A 7,500-nucleotide genomic window follows, 5' to 3' on the forward strand; every position below is an offset into this window, starting at 1 on the left:
GAAAAAAAATACGCACACATGAAAAACAAAAAAACATTTTACGCACACATGAACGTTCGACAAGACCACAGTTTACGCACACGTGTACATATTTACACGAGCAAAGGAACACATGAACATTTTACGTACACAAGAAAAAGCCATAAAAAGAGCCATTATCGATCTCTTCTCTTTCCCCTCTTTTTCCTTCCATCCTCTCTCCTTTTCTCTCTTTTCTTCTCTTCCTTGCCTCTCTTCCCCTTTCTCTTCCTCCTCAGCTCTCCTCTTCTCTCTATTTTTTCATTCATTTTTTTCCTCTATTCTTTTATTTCCCTTTCTCTTCTCTCCCCTGTTTCTCCTCCTTTCCTATCCCACTTTTTTTTCTTTTTTCTTTATTCCCCTTTCTCTCTCTCTCTCTCTTGTTTTCAGTCTCTCCTCTTCTCTTCCTCTCTTTTCTCTTCCTGTCTTCTCTTCTTCTTCAGTCCCCTTTCTCCTTCTCTCCTCTCTTTCTTCTCTTCTCCTCTCCCTTTTCTTCCTCCTTCTCTCCCCTCATTCCTTCCCCTTCGATCTTCTTCTCCCTTTTCCTCTCCTCTCCCCTCTTCTTCCTTTATTCTCCCCCCCCCTTTCCTCTTTCTTCTCCTGCAGCTCCTTCCTTACCCTCTCTTTTCTCCTTCCTTTTCCTCTCCTCTCCTCTCTCCTCCGTTTTCCTCTCTTTCTCCTTCCTTCTCTCCTTCCTTCTCTCCTTCTCCTCTACTTCTTCCTTCTCTCACGCCTTCCCTTTCCTCTCCTCCTCTTTCCTCTCCCCTCTCCTCTCCCCTCATCCCTTCCCCTCATCCCTTCCCCTCTTTCCTCTCCTCTTTCCTCTCCCCTCACCCCTTCCCCTCTTTCCTCTCCCCTCATCCCTTCCCCTCCTTCCTCTCCCCTCTCCTCTCCCAACTCCTCAAGGATATGACAAGGAAGCCCCAACCCGAAGAAGTGGGGAAGGAATTCCTCTATTGTAGGAGGGGAGGGGGTGAGGAGAGCGGGAGGGGGAGTGGGGGAGGGGAAGGAGTGAGGGGAGAAGAGGGGAGAAGATAGAGGGAGGGTTGGGAAGGGGAGAGGAGGGGAGGAGAAGAGACAGAGGGGAGCGAAGTTGTAGTGATCGACCTCGCAAAACTCGCATCGTTCACTCCAGGAGGTATAGACCATATTCGATATATCTTCTCACCTCCACCTCTCCCACAGGCATGGAAAAGCAACTGTCATCGAAATAAAAAGACCTCGAGGTGGCAACACTCTTGTAGGAGCCGCGGCGTGGCGAAGTCTTGCCCTCCCCACACGTGGACAATTATCAGGGGGGACTATTTTCTTATAAGAGCATCCATTGCGTATCGGGACAAAGATGCAGGACCTGGACTTCGGTCGCTAGCACTTCGCCGAAGCTCAGGGCAAGACCGTTTATCCCGCGAAGGAGGAGGATGCCCGCACGTGGTGTTGCCAAACGGCAACCGTTTTTGCATATTTGTATTTTTTATTAAATAAATCTATGCATTTGTACTTGGCACCAGTCACTCCTAAACAATGTCACTGGGTCGAATCCTTTTTATTTCTTGTATTTTAAGTATTTATTATATAAGTTAAGTCTTTTAAGTTTCCACGATTTTATTCATTTTCCGATGGTTCTTTTAATAAGTTCATTTATTTATTTTATTTTACATCAGTAACTTTTAAGTACTTTTATTATATAAATATTATGATTTTATATTTTAGTCATTATTTAAACTTAGTTTTAATGATTTTAAAGTACAAAAAAGAACCACTCTTAACAAAAGTCTCCCGCGTAAGAGCTAACGTGGGAGGCCTAAAACAAGAGCCGGGGGGGATTTTGCTACTGGCCTGCTAGCTGACAGCCTGAGGAACCCCGGAACGGGCTTCCCCTGTTCAGATAAGTGGTCGTGGGGGTATCTTATTCAATATAGGTAGCAAGAGATAATTTGCGGGTCTTTGTTCGGCCAAAGTGACCTAGTGACCGGTGCTTTTCTATTGTCGTGTTCTTGTGTGTTTTATCCAAGTGCCATTTTGTTTTATCGTTCGTTTTACCATGTTAGTATGCTTTCATTTTATGTTCCTTTTTATCTAGCTTTGTTTCTTTTATCATTCGTTTTACTATTTTATTGTATCGTTTCATCGGTCTTTATTAATTGTTTTATGTTCCATGTTTGTTTCAATGTTTGTGTTTTTAATGTTTTAAGTTCCTTTTGTATTAACATCCATTTTACTGTTTTATTCGTGTTTCTTATCGTTTCATGTTTTACTGTCTTTTATCTTTTAACTTGATTTATAATAAACCTGTATTACATATACTTAGTTTATTGAACGCCCGACTGTAAAGATGAGACAATCACTAATGAGAACCACCTCCAATGATGGGTGATAGTTCCTTATTTCAATCAAGGTGGCTACTTGCACAATTGCGTATACGCACACGCCTCTCCTCGGCTTACATCACGCGTACCGACCTTTATCCTCGCACCCAACACCTACACCACACACACACACTACACTTACACTCTTTCGCTCCTTTCCACACAACTTGTCTTCTACACTATCATTCTTCTCCCATATACACTACGTTTCCCATACGTTAATAAATGGGTGGTGGCAGTGACTCCTATTAACATATCTTGCGAGGATACTTGTATTTAGCTTTTGCTACAACTACCCCAACGTTTTTTGGCGGCGAGCGGTGGACGAATCAAGCATAGTAACCACCTTGATTAGTAACGAGACCATGCTTACTGTGTGCAGGTAACTAGCGCTTAAAACAAAGCTTACGCATACTTTAGTACTTAAACAGTCGTGTGGTAAGAACAGTTTACTCGCTGATATCTCCGTACATGTGTACTACTACATATTACTTTATTTGTGTTTACAAATTGCATCTTTGAAGTTTTGTATAGTTAATTATACTGATCTTTCAATATGGGGAAAAGGAGTAAGAGAGCACTGGAAGACGATGTTACTGCTGGACCATCAAATGCTAGTTCGCCACGGTCAGCCGAGGTATCGCGAGAGGTCATGCCAATGCAGTCGCGGGAGAATTTAGACTTGCCTATGTATGAAGAGTTAAATCAGCGTTGCCAACAACTTAGCGATCAACTTGCAGCAATGCAGGAACAGTACGCCGCACTAGCGCAGAGCTATGGCGCTCCAAGTAATAGCAGTGGGCATGTTAATAGTACTGCTAGTCCTACCCATCTCCGGTAAGTACGTCCTTTATAAAGATGTTGTTCCGCCCTTAAGGCCGAAACTCCTGCTTCACAGCATTAAAGCGTAATCAGGAGGTCGAATCCTGGCTTAGACATATCGAGAATGCGACGCAACCTCGGACGGATGACGCATACATCAGAGCTGCAAGAAGTTCATGCCGCGGTACCGCAGATTTGATAGTCAACTCTCCCATATTCGACGGAATCACCTCATGGGTAGACTTTAAGGAGAAGCTTAGAATAAAATTCAGGGGCACATGTTCTTCTACCGATTTCTTTAATCACCTGAATAACTATAAGTTGGCTGCCGGGCAAGCACCGATCGATTTTTTTGTAATCATAGAATCAGTCGTTTATCAAGGTGTGAGGGATTACCCGCGATCCGTCGGGATGCCGGACGAATTAATCCGCCGCATATTCCTTCAGGGATTGCCTCAGTGGTAAGGAAGCTTTAGCCTTGAAGAGAAACCCACTTCAAGTATTGATAGATGCTGCGCAAAGATGCTGGAGTATTAGAATGACTATGTCAAGTCTATGGGAATCAGGTTAAGACAAACGGAGAGACTCACGCGCTCGGAAAATCTCCTATGTATTGCTCGTTCCATAAATCCCAGTCCACGATACGAAAGATTGTAGGGGAAGCAGATTGCGCCAGAAAGTCACTCGTTAAAGTGTTCACGTGTAATGAGGCAGGTCATTTTGCGCGAAACTGCCCCTTTTCCACAGCCCACGGACGCGACCATTCCCAGCTTCCCGTGCGGCAAATTCAGCGGGAAATTAAAGTAGCCACACCGCATAAGAATACAGCCAAGATTGCACCTGTTAACGATAAGGTAAAAGTTGGAAGACCGCTTATTTCTCTAAAAGTTAACGGTGTTGTTTGCACTTGTTTTATTGATACGGGATCAGAGATAACTTTGATGAAGAGCCGAATGAAAGATGCATTAAATATCCATTTACTCAGACCTTCGACTCGCACACTTCACGGAGCTTCGGGTCACTCGTTTCGCGCGCACGAGAGCGCAAGTCTATACTTTTGCATCAGCGAAACTGTCAAGTGTCAACACGATGTAAATATAGTCTCGGAAGATGTTCAATTCCCAGGCGACATCCTGTTAGGTATGGACTGGCTTAGAAGGTTTAATTTTAGGATGGTTGCTTTTAACTCTCCACAAACAAGTTATGTCACGCTAAATGGAGTTCGGGTCCGCATGACTTTTAGTGATACACCATCACTGTGTATAAGGATACATTCTAAGCGTCGTATGCATAGTCAGTCAAGGGAAACTGATGGTACCACGCAAGTATTGTGCGCCGAGACGGTAGTTTGTCCACCAGAGACGGGAAAGTTCATTATAGGGGTGGTTCCGAACAGTCTGAAGATGGTTGCTATGGTTACGGCAGAACTGCTCAGGTACTAATTCCACGTAGCGTATACATGTGTCAGAGGTAAAGTGTCCATTTGGATAGTAAATGATCACAAGTATCCTGTAATCTTAAAACAAGAGCAAATATTGCTTGTATTGAAGGTGTGGACAACGTTTTTGAATATTCAAGAAATGAATCTGATTCGGGATTACACGAGAGGAGTGATTTTTGTAATCTTGATTTAAATAATTTTAGTAATTTTAATGATTTTAATGATTGTCCTGATGTTCATTGTAATGGAAATGAGCATTTTCGTTCAGATTATTTTTGTGTTGGTAATGTTTCTGAATGTCCTGGTGATGGTTTTGATAGTAGTAATAGGTTTGCACATTCTAATTGTTCGCATTTTTCAGATTTGAGAACTTCACAGATGATTTTGATGAGTATTATGGCACCACTGATTTTGGTTATGAGGATAGCGACTTTGAACTCTTTCCTACTGTAAGTATGGAGGTCTTGCCCATTTCTACTCCTACGGGTGAGTCCTTCATCTCCAAAGCTAAACTTGACCATCTTGGATCGCATAGACGTAGTCAATTAATGGCAGTGTTGCAGCGCCATGCTATCTTGTTTGATGAATCTGCACCTTTAGGGAAGGTACCTAATATCAGACATAATATTCCCACAGCCGATTCAGATCCTATACGTACTCGCCAGTGGAGGTTGCCAGAGAGTGCGCGTGCCATCATTAGGGAGGAGTGTCGATCAGATGCTGAGGAAGGTGTGATTGCAACCGTCCAACATCTCCGTGGTTGTCACCAGTGGTACTCGTTAGGAAAAAGGATGGAGGTATCGTTTTCTGTGTGGACTACAGAGGGCTGAACGAGTCACCACTGCAGATACGTACCCCATGCCCAGGTTGGACCAAATGATAGACGAGTTGTCAGGTACACAGTGGTTTTTCAGCACTTGATGCGAAGTCTGCTTATTGGACGATTGAGGTGAGCCAAAGGATAGGAACAAGACTGCATTCAGTGATGGATTTAGGTTGCTACACTTTAATCGTATGCCTTTTGGCTTGGCAACAGCTCCAAGTACATTTCAGCGAGCAATCAATGCAGTCCTTAGCCCAGTCTTAGGAAAACATGCTTTAGCGTATCTAGACGACGTTGTCGTTTACTCAAAATCGTTTGAAGAACATTTGTCTCATCTTGATGGGGTTCTTGGCCTCTTAGCACAAGCAGGGTTCAGGCTTAACGTAGCGAAATGCCAACTTGCCGTAAATTCTTTTAAGTTCTTAGGGTTTCTTATCACCCCACAGGTATATCACCTGATCCCGAAAGGTGGAAGCCATCTCGAGGATGCAGCCTCCGCGGACGACAAGACAAGTCCGTCAGTTCTTGGGTGCCACCGCTTCTTCCGTAAGCATGTAGATAATTATGCTACATTGGCGGCCCCATTAACTAGACTTTTGGCGGAAGGATGAGAAATTCGCATGGGAAGTGAACAACAAAAGGCTTTCGAGGACATGAAACTTAGGTTGATTACAGCACCTGTCTTAAGAAAACCAGATTTTGACAGGCCGTTCGAGCTTCATTCTGATGCTTCAGGTGTGGCAATTGGATCTTGTTTAATGCAAAGGAATGAGAAGGGCATTCCTCAAGCTGTGGCTTACTACTCACGGAAATTAAGGGATTCAGACGTAATTACCCAGTCATAGATTTAGAAGCACTTTCTGTGGTAGAATCGGTACGTCATTATAATGCGTACTTGTATGGTCGACATTTTTTCTATTTATACGGACCATAGACCTTTGGTGTACGTTTTCAAACAACCGACAAAGTCTGTTAGGATGACAAGATGGAGCCACGAACTCTCGTCTTATAATTATGGTATTAAGTACAAGCCAGGGGCTTCACATCACCTTCCAGATCTCCTCAGTCGTAAAGTAGATTGTATTGACACCCGGCCCTTGATTCGCAGCAGGTAGTCAGAGGCACAGCAGAATGATCCGCTGTGGAACGATATTATCTTGTACCTCGGGGAACGAAGGGCTCTTAGGAGGAGGATTCCACTTCCACTTGACGAGTTCGGACTTAAGGATGGGCTTTTGTATCACCACCGTATCTTACCAGAAAGGGTCATAACAGCAACTTGTCATTCCTCGGTCTTTGAGAAGGAAGGTACTCGAGCTCATACATTGCGACAAGTCTGCCGCTCATCCGGGCATATTTAGAACTTACTGTAGATTAAGAGAGAGGTATTATTTCCCACAAATGTTAGCAGAGGTTCGTCAGTTTGTTCAGTCCTGTATTCAGTGTCAAAGAGGAAAGGACTTGCTTCTAGGCAGGCTCCCCTTGCATCCATGCCGGAAGTAACCCAGCCATTCGAAAGAGTCTCGGCTGATCTTGTCGAGATGGTGACTTCACCAAGGCATCGGTATGTCTTGGTCGTCATAGATCACTTTACCCGCTACCTACAACTTGTACCACTGATTAACAAAGATGCAGGTTCCGTTGCAGACGCTTTTATTGAACATTTCTTTACTTTGTTTGGTCCGCCTCGGACGCTGCTAACTGATAATGGAAGCGAATTTACCAATAGGCTATTCAGACAGGTATGCCAGATCTTGGAGATTAAGACGCTGTATACCACATGTTATCACCCGCAGGCAAATGGAATGGTGGAAAGAGTCAACAGGGTCCTGAGGACTCCTTGGCAACACTAGTGGTCAGCATCCCCAAGATTGGGACAGGATGCTTCCGTACGTGCGTCTCGCGTTGAACACGTCCGTGCATAGAAGCGTTAATCAGACGCCTCTATATCTTCTCACAGGGAGAGACGGTTATTTTCCTGCCAACTTAACCAATTATCAGGAAGCAGACGAAGATGCTGCCAGGATGTT

At 44.0% G+C, this 7,500-nt stretch overlaps 1 protein-coding gene across 1 annotated transcript in view; it reads right to left on the bottom strand.

Annotated features, from left to right (window-relative positions):
- Nucleotides 1-7,500, bottom strand: part of LOC119599093 (glutamate receptor ionotropic, kainate 2-like) — a gene marked incomplete at its 5' end in the record, with an annotated part of 108,056 nt that overhangs the window by 88,700 nt on the left and 11,856 nt on the right.

This window comes from Penaeus monodon, chromosome 42 (genome assembly GCF_015228065.2).
Source record: "Penaeus monodon isolate SGIC_2016 chromosome 42, NSTDA_Pmon_1, whole genome shotgun sequence".
Classification (NCBI taxonomy): Eukaryota; Metazoa; Arthropoda; class Malacostraca; order Decapoda; family Penaeidae; genus Penaeus; species Penaeus monodon.